Source organism: Eubalaena glacialis, chromosome 20, assembly GCF_028564815.1.
Source record: "Eubalaena glacialis isolate mEubGla1 chromosome 20, mEubGla1.1.hap2.+ XY, whole genome shotgun sequence".
NCBI classification, from domain to species: Eukaryota; Metazoa; Chordata; class Mammalia; order Artiodactyla; family Balaenidae; genus Eubalaena; species Eubalaena glacialis.
Window position 1 is genome coordinate 17127338 of NC_083735.1, and position 17575 is coordinate 17144912.

At 35.1% G+C, this 17575-nt stretch overlaps 1 long non-coding RNA gene across 1 annotated transcript in view; it reads right to left on the reverse strand.

The window, feature by feature from the left end:
- Nucleotides 1–17575, reverse strand: part of LOC133081357 (uncharacterized) — a 394489-nt gene that overhangs the window by 120041 nt on the left and 256873 nt on the right. The window lies entirely within an intron of this gene.

Genomic DNA, 17575 nt, shown 5'->3' on the forward strand with positions numbered 1-17575 from the left:
TGAAATGTAAAAGCAAGTGTGATTGTATAAAACTTGAGTCTTTTCTCCCCTAACATAAGCAAAGAAAAAGCGTAACATTGTTATTGCTGAAAGAAAACAGCATAGACAAACAAATAACAATGCAATACTAAATCTCCACTGAAGTATTTCCTTACTTACCAAAATGAAATGTTCCCATATATTTCCCACAAATGCATGTTTCCAGCAAATCAGCCAGATGTCCAAACAATGAAATACCATCTTGTAAAAAAGCCTGTGCTTACGTTATTTCTGACATACCCAAGCTAAAATGTGGCTCTGGCCAGATTCCTCTTTCTTATGCTCTCAAGTCATATTTCTAGAGTGATCCAGTTACATTTAAGATTGAGCATAAATGCCAGGAATTTATCCACGCCAATTCACACTTTGTTAATGCCAACATTCTTTGGTCTTAACCTGGGTGTTTAATACCACTTTCCTGCTCTAAGACCTTTTTGATATGGGAAGAAGTCTGGCCTAGAAGCAAAGAACAATTTTGGTAAAAACTGAATGGGTGAAACTGCTGAGGCATTCATTACCTCTCAAACAACAGAAACTATTTCTCCAAGAATTGTTTTGATAACAGGGTGATGTGTCCTTGCATTCATCTCCATGAAGCTTTCCATGACTGTCTATTTTACACTGATCAGAATTCGTCTTCATGATACATACCTGCCCATGATACACACCATGTCCTTTCCTTTCTCAGCATCACTCAACAGAACTAAAAGATGTTCATGTCTCAGAGTTAAATAGAGTGAACTCAGAACTCCCAAATTATAAGCTATGCATCAGTGCAGTAAGCACAAAAGTAGTTTCAATAAATAGTTTGAATGAATTAAATTTCAACCAAAACATTTTACTTATGAGCATGCTTATACAAAGGTAATCAGTGGCTCTGTAAACGTGTGGTAAAAATATGGATTACCAATTATATTTTTAAAAGACAGAATCAAGGTTGTATGATCAAGGCCAGTAGTGGCATCCGACTCCACGTAGGCACTGAGGAGCTCACGGATGTTGTTCACCTTCAATGAGCCCCTGGAAGGAGAGAAGATCTGGGGTTGGGGGACAACCAAGAGCTTACACGCAGAGCCATAAGTTCCTTCACTTCTTTAAGGCACTCATGTCTTCAATCCATATTTTATCCTGGAATCCCCAGATTCTGAAGTATTCTACCACATTATTTCAAAATGTTGGTCTTAGGCCTCTCTTTTCTGCCTACATTAGGACACAAGAAATAGGAACTTCTTGACACAAATGGGAAAAGAATTATCCTTTACTCCCTATTCTAAATGTCCTTCTTGAGTCAAAATTTGATTCCAAGTTACACAAGTTTACTCAAAACAGACAGAGAAAATTTGTGCCGATCTATAGATAGGGTATGGCATAGAGACACTGTCAGAATAGAGAAATTTTTAGTCACTTATGTGCAGAGATTTTATAGGAACTATCAATCCCATTTAATGAATTAGGAAACAGATGATCATGCAGACTCAGTAACTTGATCAAAGTCAGACAACTGATATGTGAAAAGCAGGGATTTGAACCCAGGTTTGGCTATGCTCATTTATTATATTTTACTCACAAGTAGAGGACAGAGTTGGACTACACCTATAAACCTACAAAATTCACTGGTTTTATCAATTGCTAGCCATGTTATGCTTCTTTGGACTATCTATAATCAGACTTGCACTCAGATACAGAAAATTAATAAGAGGACATTTTATCTATTCTTAGGGAGAATAAGCAGGGTAAACCTGTTGCCTAAAATTATAGAAAGAAATCTTCAAGACTTGAAAAATAAGTCAAAGCATCACAGATAAGAACTATGTTTTGTACCTTGATAGTTCAAATCAGTATGCAGTCTACAATATGCAAATTTAAAATACAGACGGTAAACTTGCATTCTAAAATATTTTAAATCAAATATTAGTACCTATTCCTCTCACATAGTTAAACAAGTTTACAAGTTGCCTTATATTTAATAAGCGAACCAAAATGATCTGAAATAGCAATATCATCAAGCTTTGCTGAACAAATCCCTTTTTTTCTAGAGTAATGAAGCATACCCCACATTCTGGTTTTTATTAATATGTAACAAAAAATCAAATTTGAGCATCATGCCCAGACCGTGTGTGAGTGACCTCAAACTATACTTGAATAGAATGCCAGATTTAGAAGAACTAGTGTAGATAAAGCAGATTTCAGAATGCAAGACTGTATAAAAGGGAAATAGAATCCCCACTTATGAGCAATCTAGACTCAACATTGGCTACACACTTGTAGGTGGGAGTGAGAAAGTGACTTTAGTAAGACTTTTTTTCTATATCAAAGCATTTTTATAGATTTTTGAAAGAGTAGTATATTTAAATTCATTTTCCCATATTAGAAAAGGAAAAGAAAGCCCCCAAATTTAGAAATTATATAATTAATTATCAAATATATAATTTCATAATAATACAAATGTGATGATACTGGACAAGTTATTAAATATTTACATGCACAACTCATGGATAATTACATTTCAGATCATCTGGCAACCAAACTACCTTGAGCATAAATTACGGTACAGAAATGAAGCAACTGCCATTTTTAGAAATGAAAATACGTCCGTGGCAACCCAAATATCTGCCCTGAACTGTAAACTGTAATGAGAACATCAAACTTCCAGAGTAACTGCAGCATATGCGACGCTTTTGTCATCGGCATAAAGCCAGATCCATAGGAGGAAGTTAATACACATTTGTTGAATTAATAAATATGTAGCAATATATAGATAGGAAAATAGATGCTGTAGCTTTCAAGAGCAGGGTTGAAAATTCCAAAGAAGAAACATTGTTCATAAAATATCAAAATGAAAGCTACGAAGGAGCCATTGATGTTTAAATCCTATCTTCCTATCAGCTTGATCAACCATATTTCTAAGCAACATGTAATATAAGTCCTGTCACGTTTCAGAATTAATAGCCTAGAGTTTTTAATTCTTACTGAGGTTGACAAATTATTGTTCCTTATGGCACCAGTCACACTTGATCATAAGTAGCATCTCTACACGTAACTTTCCTTCCATCAAATTGAGCCTAAGTTTATTTGTCTAACACAAAATGCCAAAAGGTCTATGATGTGCAATGAATCAAATGTTTTCCATTAACGAGCAAAATGTTTCATATGCGGAAAATGATTCTCCAGCTTCCAAATGGTTTCATACAAATACAAAGCCATTGCTGCAAAGTTATTATTTTATTTCCATGGTAAATGATTGCTGTCTAATATTTTTGTAAGTAGCACTAAGTTGTTTTCAAGTCATTGAGCTCAGAGGCACTAAAATGCCACAGATTTATATATATATATATATATATATCTCTTTCCTGGCATCACCACCCACTTGTTTTTCTTAGCTTTCTTAACTTGAGGATTTATCAAGAAAATAATGTCATACCACCACTGAATTAATAAACATTCTTTGAGGGAACAAGGTCTCTTAATATGCTATGCTTTTTGGTTCTGCTAAGTATTCTAAGTATAAATTATAGTCTCTATTCTATTATTTAGAATGCACTATTAAGAGGGAAATGGAAATCTCAAAGGGCCTAGCATTCAGAACACAAAGGACAGGGTTTAAATCTCAAGTTCACCAAAAATTGATGATATAATCTCAAATTGGTTACCTCACCTTTTGTATTATCAGTTTGATTATCTACAAAATGGGCATAATTGAATCCAATTTCATTGTAAGATTAAATAAAATTGTTTATGTAAAATATAAAGCTGAGTGCCCAGCACAATAGATGCACAATAGACATTATTTTATTTCCTTTCTCCACTTTATACATCTGCATTCCAATATAAATTGATAAGGCAAGAAGGAGACGTTCTCAAAACTCTTGCTCTGTTTGAGTGCACAGGGAACAGCTCAAAACCAAAGAATGACTGATTAGTTTACAAGCCTAAAAGAAACAATCAGTGGTGAATTTCACATCTGATAGAATAGTAAGGGATAAATTTTGTATAAATCATTATGGTCTGCACCAGGTAAAGTTTTCAAAAGGGTGTGGCTACCCAAAGTTTTCAGCCCTAACCTTACTCTAATCCATTGCTTCTTTCATGACACAGATAGTTCGGCATAGGCAGAGGTGGGTTGAAATGTTAAATTTCACCTTCTTGACCTAAAGCCGCTATTATCTGATCATGACAGAAGACAATCTCAGTTTGATGGAGGGCCAATGGTACAGACTAAGTAGATAGGAGGAATCTGCCCACTATCCAGGACGCTGAGGGCAAATACGTTTCTATGGGGTCAGACCTCTCTGGCCCCAACAGATTAGACTTTTTATAAGAAAAAAAGACCTTTCTGGGTCCTGATCATGCCTTGGAAATTAAGATATTTCCAGGATAACTGTCTGCTATAGCCTAACCCATAGCCTATTTTAGGGTGACCACTTCTCAGTCCTTACTTCTCATGTACAGAATTAAAGCTAATTTTCTATTAACACAGTTTAACTAGAAAACATTTTGACTTTTCAGAAAATCAAGATCTCCATACCCAACTATGATAGTAATAATGTAAAAGAACTACAAATGTAAAGAAAATGAAAATATTCCTTTAAGAACAAGAAATATCATGCCAAAGAAATCATTTATTTAAATTTTGTTGATTGAGTGAACACTTAATCTTTTATAGTTATATTCCTACACTAGAATCTAGGCAAACTGTTTTTTTAAAGGGTGTTTTCAGACATTAGATCTTATCAATGAAATAAAGCGTCTCAAGGCATGATTTAAGCAAAGTCTAAAGATTTTTTTTGAAAGTAGTTAAATGTCTGAGATGTAAATCCATGTCTTATCTTCCATCATTGGAACTAACTCTTCCCCCAATACTACTTTTGGCTTTATGAGGATATAGGATTATGCTACAAGAATTTTCTTCAATGTTTGTAAAAAACTCACTTCTCTTTTGAATCTGTTGAGAGAAATAAAACCTATAATATCACAAGGTTAAAATTATATACACACACGATGCCATTTATTTCAATGGTAGATTTGGAAAAAGAAAGTTGAAAACAAGACCATTACAGGGTTGTGTACGTAACTGTGGAAATGTCTTTTAAACTCCTTATTGAATAACCACTCTTAAAATGCCAAATGTTCCACTTTGATTGAAGTGCTATAGAGGTTTATGTTAGTGGTTGAGTCTCAAACTTGAATTACTGAGCTTAGCTCACAATGGTAGAAGATAATCCTGATGCAACTCCGTGGCTGCTGACATTAGGAGGGGTGATGAAGCACTCTCAGCTCCTCCAGTCTGTCTGACACAGCACAAAGCTGGAGACCACTGTGAAAAAATGAGTCTTGCAGTATCTTCCTCCTACAGGCCTTAGCTCACTCAGGGCCTAAAATCAGATTACACTTGATGCAATTGGACAAACCCCCAACATGCACTGAACATAATTCCATTTGTTAAGGGCTTTTCTGAGACAAAAACAAGCCCAAAAAGAAAACTATTGAGATCCTTTTTAAAAAAACTGAATTTAAAGGCATTATATGGGCATCCTTAAAGAATGAAAATTGGAATGAGGACAGCTCCAGCCTTTAGGACATCGCTTGGGCCATGTTCCTGTATCAGCGTCTCAACTCTGCCTGACTGAAGCAAGGTGGATTCATTTCGATGCATGACAAACTCAGGCCGTTTCTGACAAGACCACTGATATTACAGTCATGGTTTCAACTTTGATGTTATTTATGCTTTGGATTACTAAACCCAGACAGGTAACTAAGCTGCTCATTTTATAGGCCAGTGAACATGACATAAACAGTTCTGATTTCAGGGCCCTAATGACTGGGAGAAATCTTTACTGATAACCTAGATAGGAATGACTTTAAATACTACTAGTAATCACCTCATCACCCCAGACCAATGGTGGAGTCTGAATTTTTAATGAAAGTCTCAGCTACTGCTTCTAGCTGTATGCCAAAACATTTTAAACATTTTCTAGACAGCTAACATTACAATTATGCTATATAATGAAAATATTAAATATAAAGAATATTATACTTATTTTGTTTCTATCTGCACATATGCAAACTGTGGAGCAGGAAGATCCAGCTACCAGTTCCAAGTGAGGACTGCCACTGCGTGAGTGATGGCAAAGGTCATACATAACGCTACCAATCACCAGAAGCAGGAGCCCACAGACTGGCCCACTGCATCTTCTACGGGTTTGGAGTGACCAAGGCAAACTCCACGTGCAAGGCACTGGTCAGAACAATGGTTTACTGACAGAAAGGAGAAGAGATGCAACAAGGTCAGCATCTGTATGGCCAACAGGCACATGAAAAGATGCTCAATACATCGCTAATTATTAGAGAAATACAAATCAAAACTACAATGAGGTACCACCTCACAACGGTCAGAATGGCCATCATTAAAAAGTCTACAAATAACAGATGCTGGAGAGGGTGTGGAGAAAAGGGAACCCTCCTATACTGTTGGTGGGAGTGTAAGTTGGTGCAGCCACTATGGAAAACAGTATGGAGGTTCCTCAGAAAACTAAAAACAGAAGTACCATATGATCCAGCAATCCCACTCCTGGGCATATATTCAGACAAAACTATAATTCATGCACCCATATGTTCATAGCCGCATTATGCACAATAGCCAAGACATGGAAGCAACCTAAATGTCCATCAACAGATGAATGGATAAAAAAGATGTGATACATATATACAATGGAATACCACTCAGCCATAAAAAAAGAATGAAATAATGCCATTTTGCAGGAACATGGATGCGACTAGAGATTAACATACTAAGTGAAGTAAGTCAGAAAGAGAAAGACAAATACTGTATGACGTCACTTATATGTGGAATCTAAAATATGACACAAATGAACCTATCTATGAAACAGAATCAGACTCACAGACATAGAGAACAGACTTGTGGTTGCCAAAGGGGAGAGGGTAGCGGAGGGATGGAGTGGGAGGTTGGAGTTAGCAGATGTAAGCTATTATATGTTGAATGGATAAACAACAAGGTCCTACTGTGTAGCACAGAGAACTATATTCAATATCCTATGATAAACCATAATGGAAAAGAATATTTTAAAAAAGAATGTATATATAGAGAGGACTGAATCACTTTGCCGTACAGCAGAAATTAACATTGTAAATCAACTATACTTCAATTAAAAAATAAATCAGCATATGTAGTATGTTCCCGTCTCCCATGGCCACAGTCCCTCCTGACAACCATCATGGGAGCTGTACTAAACACATCCCACTTCTGCTACAGGCCAGACCCATTCCTTTCCCAGGTATGGGCTGGAGGTTGGGAAGCAGATACACTGGTGGGCCGGCCAGGTGCCATATGAGCACACACTGAGCAATATACGAAAGTTCACTGTGTACCCAGAAGGGGAGAAAAGTTATTCCTAGTAAGGAAGAAGAATATGTGACCAAGCAGCAGCTCAGCATCCAGCTTCCATATGCGGGAATGTTCCACAGCCAGGGCACTGCATATCCGTACAATGGAATATTATTTGTCCAAGAAAAAAATGCAATACTAATTTATACTACAACATGGATGAAACTTGAGAACAATAATCTAAGTGAAAGAAGCCAGGCAAAGGCCACAAATTGTATGATTCTATTTACATTAAATGTCCAGAATAGGCAAATCCATAGAGACAGGTTAGTGTTACTAGGAATCTGGATAGGGGGAGACAATGGAAAATGACAGCTAATGCATATAGGTTTCTCTTTGGGGTGATAAAAATATTCTGGATTTAGTGGTGATGGTTGAACAACTTTGTTAAGATACAAAACCCACTAAATTGTATACTTTTAAAGGGTAAATTTTATAGTATGTGGATTATGGCTATAGAATAATGCTTACCTTTTTTAATGGTGGGGATAAAGTAATAATAGCTAAGATTTATTGAGCATATACTATGTGCCAGTCACTATGCTAATACTATACCTTTTTACATTGATTGCCTCATTTAATTTGCAAATGGCCTCATGTGATCCGTACTGTTTTCATCTCCATTTTCTTTAATCTTTTTTTTTTTTTTTTGGCCGCACCATGCAGCATGTGGTATCTCAGTTCCCCAACCAGGGATCAAACCCGTTCCCCCTGCATTGGGAGTGCAGAGTCTTAACCACTGGACCACCAGGGAAGTCCCCATCTCCATTTTATAGTTTGAGGACCTGTGTTTTAGAGAGATTAAAAACATTTCCCAAGGCCAGTCAGCTAGCAAATAGCAAAGTCAGGATTCCAGCTCTGGCAGTCTGACTCTGAATCCACGCTCTTTACACCATATGCCATTTCCAGTAGTATACCCTTGGGAAGGTCTGAAACATGGTAGCTGATTACTTCTGTATATATGTGTGTTCTAGTCATGGTAGTAAATAAGAAGAGTAAAGCTGCCAGGTGTTCAGCTTCAGCCCCTTTTCTGCTTGGCTTAAAATAACTGAATGAAGATGTTATCAGACAAGTCAACATTTTAAAGTGCTAAACTTTTCCATAAACACCTGGAGTTGGAGGTGGCAGCAGGGAAATAGGCCAGCAAGAATTATGAGAAGTTAGGCTCATTCCAAGGTAAACATACCTTAAAATATAGAGAAGTCCATATCAAAACAGGTCAGCCTGCTCACAGTAGTTTATTTTTTTTAAACTGGAATATTTTGAGAATTCTTTGCTTTGTAAATGAGTCAAAAATAAGATGGTTTATAAAAGTTTCAGAAAACTTTTCTGCCAATCATAATCATTTGTAATCCAGAAACTAAAATGGGACTAAGCATTTATTATACATGGAACATATGTAGGAATAATTAGAAATAATTATGGAAGGAAGAAAACTCTACATTAGGGACTTAGATATATTAATATAAATTTTTAAGATAAAAAATAGAATAGACAACATGTAATTGTATTTTAAACCATGTCCAAACAGTTTAATATTTTCAGCATGCATTCTTGTTGAATCTGATATGCTTAGTTTGGTCCTATACAAAAATCTCAGAATTGTGTATTTTTACAATGGTTTACAAAGATGTATTTGTAAGCACAAGTCCTCATTAAGTATCTGTCAAAAACGGAGAATGAAAAGACTACAGCTTGGGGTAAGGGCATGAATCAGCAGAGTCTTGTGCTACTAATTTGGCAACAAGCCCTGAGTTGTTATTTGGCCAGTGAGCAGTTGTGAGCCAAGCAATCAACAATTTTCTGGGCATCTATAATTCTGTCATTAAGAAAATTCCAATTACTATGCTTGGCAATCTGTTGTTTGTCTACTTCCAGCTCCTGCTACAAATATAACTTAAATTTCTAGAGTTCCCTTGGAAGATTATGAATGAGAAGTATTATTATCTTAGTCTAATGGTAGTGACAGGGTCCACTATTTCCTTCATTGACGAAATTCAGATTAATGACTTTGTAATTTTGTAACATTTCTTTAGCATGCATGTAAATATAAGTATCATGGTAACCGTACCTTGAAGTGCATTTTTAATGTGTCTACAGTGGACATTTCCAGTGTCCTTATTCCTGTCACCATGCTTAAATCTCTCTCCATCTGCTCCCAAGGGTGTTTATTCTTTCTTTCTTTCTTTCTTTAATCATTTTAAGTTGTTTCTGTACCACTTTGGCACAATCCAGGTAAACAGTATCCTATGCAGCATTTCTGTTCCTGGCAGATATCCTGGAAAGTAATATTATTTGTTCCTTTCTTCTCATCGAGCTAGTCTAACCCCAATATCCTCATTATCAGCAAGTATTTTTAAGCATATACTGTGTGCAAAAAGCTACACAGTGCTAAGTCTTGGTAGCGCTTCTGGTACTAAAATGTATGATATTTTTAGGGACACATAATAGTGTTCTCTGGCTGAATCTTTATTGGCTTAAAGGTAAGAAACCCACACCCACCTCCCAAGTCTCATCCTTCTCTGAAGAGCCCTGGGTTGTTACATGTGTTCTCTGAAGAATCATTATGGCTCTCCTCTTTGAATACATGTTGTTCTTCCTGAGATATTCCCAGGACCTAATGGGATTCCCATCCATCAAGCTAACATGGTGACTTTAGGTGATAGTTGTGATTACTGTTGTGGCTTAGTTACATTCTTTCACTTATCATCAGGATCATCTCCATTTGAAGGTGACACTATAGCTGCAAGCATTGTTCTAGCTCTTTCTACACACACACAACCTCACTCCACTGATATAAATAAATTTGTTGATACTTAACGAATATTACCAGAACAGGTGGTATATCCCGATTTATTTCCCCCTCAGAGCTTTTTCCCTCCCTGAAACATTCTCTGGAGATTAAGGGCCAACCTTTTTCCCTCAAACTTGACTAACAGTTTAATTCTAAACATTGGTTACCATCTTCAATATATCTCATCTTTGTGTCTCACATAAGGTGCATCAAAATCTCATAAAAATAGAATCTCTAATAACCTATCTTAACAGAGAATAACTTCTATTGCACCTTCTAAAATTCTCACTACATGCAAATAATTAAATATATGATCCCTTCCTTCAAAGAGTTTATAGAGATTAAGAGTACAAGGGGAGAATGGGTAATTTTTCCCAAGGGATGCTTTTTTAATAAGTCCTTTAATTCAATATTGGGCACAAAAGTATTGCACTGACTCCGTGATCAGTTTAAATATTTCTTATGTACATACTATCATTTCCAGTAATCATAATACTTTCAGGGTACAAGAGCTTCAAGTCATGTATCTTTTTTTGACAATGCATGTGTATTGAGAAGCAGGGCAAAAAGAACCTCACTTCACTGACATAAATAAACTGGTTGGTAACCAAAATTACATAAAGTTTAAGTGGACATTTGTAGGTGGATAAAGGAATAAAATATTCTGGTTTAGTCCCTTTAAAATCAGTTTTGTTAATGTTTTCCACAATGATATTTCATTTATTGACTCTTATTTTCATCATTTTATGCCCATAATACTGTCTATAAGATTTAGTTATTTTTTATATCTGACATTTACCCTTCCTAGATATGGTGAACGTAACAATCCTAGGACATGAAAACAAGAAGAGAATGAAGTGAAATATTTAAGGTGCCAAGAGAAAAAAGCAAACAAACTAACACCAACACCAATGCAGGACAGCATTTTGCATCCTGCAAAAGTATCTTTCAAAAGTGAAGGAGAAATAAAGACCTTCCACAGAAAACAAATTTTGAGAGAATTTGTTGTCAGTAGACCTGCCTGGCAAGAAATGTTAAAAGAAGTTCTTTGGAGACAAGGAAAATGACATATGTCAGAAACACAGATCCTTTCCTAAAAAAGGAAGAGTGCCAGAGAAGGACTAAGTGAAGGTGAGAAAATAGAGGCTCAGAGAGATCACTCAGTCTAGAATCAAACACAGTTGCTCTAGCTCCAAAAATTGCATTCTTTCCACTCCATCAGAGGATGGAGTCTTAGGGGAGAGCTATGTTTAAGAGACAAAAGGAAACAGCTCATTGAATAGAAGAATGTTCAGTGGGTGTGATGTTATGGAGACCAAGAGAAGACAGAGTTACAAGATGGTGGAACTGGAAAACAGTGCTAGATATTGCAAAGAGAGTAAGGAGAATGAGAAGTGATAAAAGGCCACCAGATTTGGTGAAAAAGTGGTTGCCAGTAACTGTGGACAGTTGGAGGGGTCTTTGCCTGTAAAAATGAAGGTGCCTGCTTGAAGCAAAACCTTAACCTCTCACACATTGCAGTGGTACTGATGGAGAAACTCCTACAATTCAATTCAACCAATATCTGAAGGTCACTGAATATGGATAATCAGGAAAGCCAAAACCCTTGTTCTCAAGCAGCTCACAACCTAATTTGGGACACTAGTTTTTAGACATGAAGACAACGAGAGAACACACAGACTGAAGGGGAACTAACTAAGGCACTGACTTCTTCCCCTTCCACATCTGCCTTTGTCCTGCTACCCTTCTTCTGCTGCGGGTCAGGAGAGGGCAAACAGAATTAATCTGCTGCACCAATCTCAGGCTTAAGTGACCCTTGTCAGAAAAGCATTCAGCTGCCACAGTGCCTGAAATGTCAACAGTTTCATCAGTATCATCAGTTCCTTTGATTAAGAATTTAAGAAAAAAAAAAGAAAATAGCTACCATTGATATTCCTTCATCTCCTCGCATTTCACAAGTCTTTGTTACTCCATAAAACAAGAAAAAATTAACGGCCAAATTTTTGAGATAAAAAATCAAGATTTCTGCTACTGCATATATCTATTTTGTACATGTAAGAGTAGAAGTTTTTAATTCAAAAGTTTCAGGCAGTATTGAAAAATCCTGAAAAGAATATATATACTTTTTGCTACTGAGTGTATCTTTTAAACGTCTGTATGATTTGAAGTTTTACATTGAACAACCTCCAGCAATATTAGAAAATATCTATTATACAAATGTTAGTAGCAGCATTATAACCATGATTAACAATTCAATAGAAAGAGAATACTTATATCTTCATAAAAAAGATGTAATAAAACTTCTAACTACCATATAGTTTCCCCCCAAAAAAACAAATCAAGTCAATAATTTTTATATTACTTACACATAATTCTCCAAAAGTATTCTCAAAGTTGGACAGTGACATTTCTTCACAAAGAAAAAGAGCAATGCTCTATGCCATTGTTTGTTTTATCTGTAAATGTTCTGAATATGCATAATAAGCTACAGTGTCTTATGAACCTGCAATAACAAGGATCTGAATATTTTACCCCCTTGGAGTCTGAAATAACCTTTGAGGAAAGATACTCCATCTTCTGGAGAGAGTTGAAAGGATTGGTATAAGTTCTTTCTTCTTCTTATTTAATAACTACCTGGTAACCTGTAGACAAACATCAAATACATCTAAAGAAAGGGGTTTGTTACTTTTAGAATGACCATGTACCTTTCACAGGTGATACCTGGTAGAAGTTTCATCCAACTATTTCAAGTGATATAGGAATACAAGAGGAGGCTGTGCTGCTATTAGAACTACAGTCATTGGCCAGTTGTCAGTTGTTTCTAAGTCTCCTCACTACACTTAATAACATCCAGGAAGTTCTGTTGAGGGTCACCATTCAGGAAAAGATATCAGAGATTAAAGAGCAGACAACAGCAGAGAGTCATCTAAAGGAACAGGAACATAGCATCTCCTGAAATTGAGAGATCTAGCCTGCGAGCAATCACATAAGAGCCCAGTAAGCAGAGTGCCACACACCGCTCAGTATAAATATCCCTCCTGGGGGGATTAAAAATCCTTGAAGCAATGATCTCTATGAGATACTGAAAGACAGTGGGATATTGTAGGATTGTTCTCCACAATGTACCAAGTACCAGCAAGGATGTGGAGCTCAGACGCTCAGAAATTGCTGGTGGGAATGCAAAACTGGAAAACAATTTGGAAGATTCTAAAAAGTTAAACATGCATTTATCATATGTGCCAGAAAATTCACTCCTATTTACCCATGAGAAGTTAACACTTAGGTACATACAAAAATTCACGTGTGAATATTTATAGAAACTTTATGCATAATAGGCAAAAACAGAAACCAACTTAATGTCTTTTAATTGGTAAATAAACATACTTTGTTAATCACAGCTTGTTTGTGGATGCCCTTTATAAAGTTGAAGATGTTCCCTTATATTCCTCACTTGTCGAGAGTTTTTGTAATGAATGGGGGTTAAACTTTTTCTGCATCTATTGAAATGATTCTATGTTTTTACTTCTTTTGTACATTGATATGGCAAATTACACTGTTTGATTTTCAACTGTTAAATGAACCTTGCATGTCCAGGATAAAACATACTTTGTTATCATCTATTATCCATATTATGTGTCACTGAGTTCTACTTAATAAAATCGTCTTGATAAATTTTGTGTTTATGCTCAAGAGATCATATAATAGCCTGTAGTTGGCTTATCTTGAAATGTCTTTCTCTGGTTTTGGTAGCAGGGTAATTATTCCGTCATAAAATCAGTTGGGAAATATCCCTTCTTTTTCTATTTCTAGGGAAAGTTTGTATAGAATTTATATTATTTCTAAGAATTCACCAGTGAAGTCATTTATGCATGGAGTTTTCATTTTTGGAAAGTCTTAAACTATAGATCAAGTTCTTTAATACACATAGACTATTTGGATTATTTATTTCTGCCTCGTGAACTCTGGTACTTCATAGATTTCAAGGCATTTGTCCACTTTATCTAAGGACATGAAATATATCCTAATATTTCTCATATTTTAATAACCTCAGAGTCTTTTGAGTTTTCTCCTTTTTTAAAATTCTTGATATTGATAATCTGTACCTTCTCTCTCTCTTTTTTTTTTTTTTTTTGATTGGTCTGTCTGTTTATTAATTAACTTTATTTAAAAAAAACTTTTTTGTTTTGATTTTTTTCTGTTGATTTTCTGTTTTCAATTTCATTAATTTATGCTTGCATCTTTACTATTTCCATCCTTCTTGCTTGTTTTGGCTTTACTTTACTTCCTTTTAGTAACTGTTTAAGGTGGAAGCTTAGATCATTGATATCTGACTTTTCTTCTTTTCTAATCTAGTACTTGATGCTACACATTTCCCTCCAAGCACTACTTTAAACAGCATCTCACACATTTTGAAATACTGTGTGTTATTTTCATTCAACTCAATATTTCTAATTTTCTTGTGTTTTTCTCTTTCATCAATGGGTTATTTACAAGTGTGAGGTTTAATTTTTACATATTTTCAGATTTTTCACATATATTTCTACTACCCACTTATATTTTAAATCTACAAGGTCCAGGAAGCACAGTTTGCTTCAATTTCTAAAATTTAATGTGTCTTATTTTATGGCCCAGAATATGGTCTGTCTTGGTGAATGATTCATGTGATCTTGTAAAGAAGGTGAATTATTCTGCTATTGTGTGCTCTATAAATGCAATTAGTGTTTTCAGGTTTTCTACACCCTTACTAATTTTCTACTTGCTATATCAATTACTGAGAGAGCAGTATGGAAGGCCCTTACTATAACTGTGACTACTAACTGTCTGCAAATGATCTGTAATTGACTATTTTTTCTTTTATTTCTAATAGGTTACACTTTATATATTTTGAAGCTATGTTGTTAGCTGCATACACATTTAGATTATGATGGCTTCTTCGTGAATTGACCCTTTAACATTACAAAATATAGGATGATTATTGCTCTGGAGTCTACTTTCTTCTGATTACTGTCTGCCTGATATGTCTTTTTCCACTCTTCCCCTTAAACCTATTTGTATTTGTGTGATAAGTAACTTTATATCTCTGTATCTTGGTTTTCTTCTTTGTTAAAGATATAATAATATCCGTCCTGCCTGCCTCTTAGGGCTATTGTAAAGGTTAGATGAGATAATGTATATGAAAATTGTTATGTAAGCACTGTGATCATTATTTTAAGATTTTACAGGTCTTGTAAAAAAAATAGTATTTCAGGAAGATTAATTTATCAGACATATAAAGAATGGATGAGGTGGACTAGGTTAGAGGGTAACAATCATATCTGGAGGCAGTTTCAGCAGCCTAGTCATTAGGTGATGAGGGTCTGTAACAGCCTCAGAACTATTTAACTCATGCCCTTTATAAGACTTCCTCGCACTATTTTCAACATAACTTTATTTGATGACATGATTTTTGTTGCACATCACCTTTTGTAGGTTTTATGAAAGTAAGGAAGAGATATATTGAAAATGCTACACACCCAGCCTTGCAGAGATCCTAATATATTTTCTAGAGGTTATCCTACCACAATCAAGAATTCTGGCTTACAAAAAATTCCATGTTAAGTAAATTTCTGGAAATTTAAAAGGCTTTTTCACTGAGGAAATTTTAGGATTTTTCATGTTAACATTCATTAATAAATATATACTTTATATCCGTGTATAGAATATCACAAGGGGTAGGAGCTGCTCTTTTGTCCTCCTGGAAAAAACCCATATTCCACAGGAATATATGATTAATCAAACTGCCTGATGTATTGTGTTTATATAATCTAGTTTCATGTTAAATATATTATTATTTGGTTAGAAAATAAATTCAAGTACCAAGGATATTTAAAAGAGTAGTCCTCAGTACCCTGGACAATTTTATATTAGCAGAGTATGGGGGGAATATTCAGATATGAACATTTTGAGATGTATCATCATCAAAATTAAACATAACAATAGGTGTAGAAAAAAATTAAATTATAACAATGATTATAACCTGTCTAGCTCTTTCTTACCAATTTACTGTTCCTTACATTAGATTATTCAGCACTAATAGTCACACAAATGCATTGGACAGATAAAACTTGTTTCCCCCTACCTTACTATGTTTTTTATTCATATTACAAGCATTAAGTAACAAAGGTACACATTCTCCATTCCATTATACTAAGTTTATTAGTATGGGGAGAAGAAATGAGGGAAAATGTATCCTATGTAACTTCGCATATAAAATGTTAGAATGGTAAAATTTACTCGGTGTTTAAATAATGTCACTGAAGATAAAACTGTACTCTACATGTAGGATCGTTTGTTCAGTTTGGCCCTTGTCAGGAACTAACTAAATCGTTCTTTCAAAAGGCCATAATAAAAGCTTTCTCTTTATCTTTGTACTTGAGAAAGACCATAAAAAGTATAAAGTACTCCGTAAGAGAGTTATGTAATTCTCGACATTATAAATTTTTTTTAGAAGAGCAATTTTCAGAGCATACTAGAGACCAGAAACATTTCCCTAATGTGGAACCTAAAAGAACTACTTTGAAGAAAGGCCAAGGGACACCCCCCTCCCCCCAAAAAAGGCTTTCTTTATCTAGAGTATCTCTCTCAGCATCTATGTATAATGCAAGTATATCTGAAATAAAGAACTCCATAACTGTTGACAGTTTTATGTTTTAGTAAAGGCATGAAGGAATATTTAAATACACACCAAAAATATCTTATCAGCAAGAACAGCTTGGAGATATGATTCATATAACATAAAATTCAACTTTTTAAAGTGTATAATTCAGTGCTTTTTCATGTATTCATGCAGCCATCATTATTATCTAATTCCAGAACATTTTCATCACCCCAAAAGGAAAACTCATACCTATCTATTAGCAGTCACTCCCCATTTGCCCCTCCCCTAATCTTGCTTACTTCTGTCTCTGGATTTGCCTCTTCTCGATATTTCATATAAGTAGACTCATACAATATGTGGCCTTTGGTCTTGGGCCTCATTCATTTAGAATACTATTTTCAAGGTTCATTCATGTTTTAATTTGAATCAATACCTCATTCCTTTTTATGAATGAATAATATCATATAGTACGGATATACCACATTAATTTATCCATTCACCTGTTGATGAATATTTGAGTTGTTTTCATATTTAACTATTATAAATAAAGCTGCCATGAACATGCAATTACACTTTTTTGTGTTAACATATGTTGTCAATTCTCTTGGATATATACGTTAAGTGTGGAATTTCTGGGTCATATGATAACTCTATGCTTAATCATATGAGGAACTGCCAGGTGGTTTTCCAAAGGAACTGCATT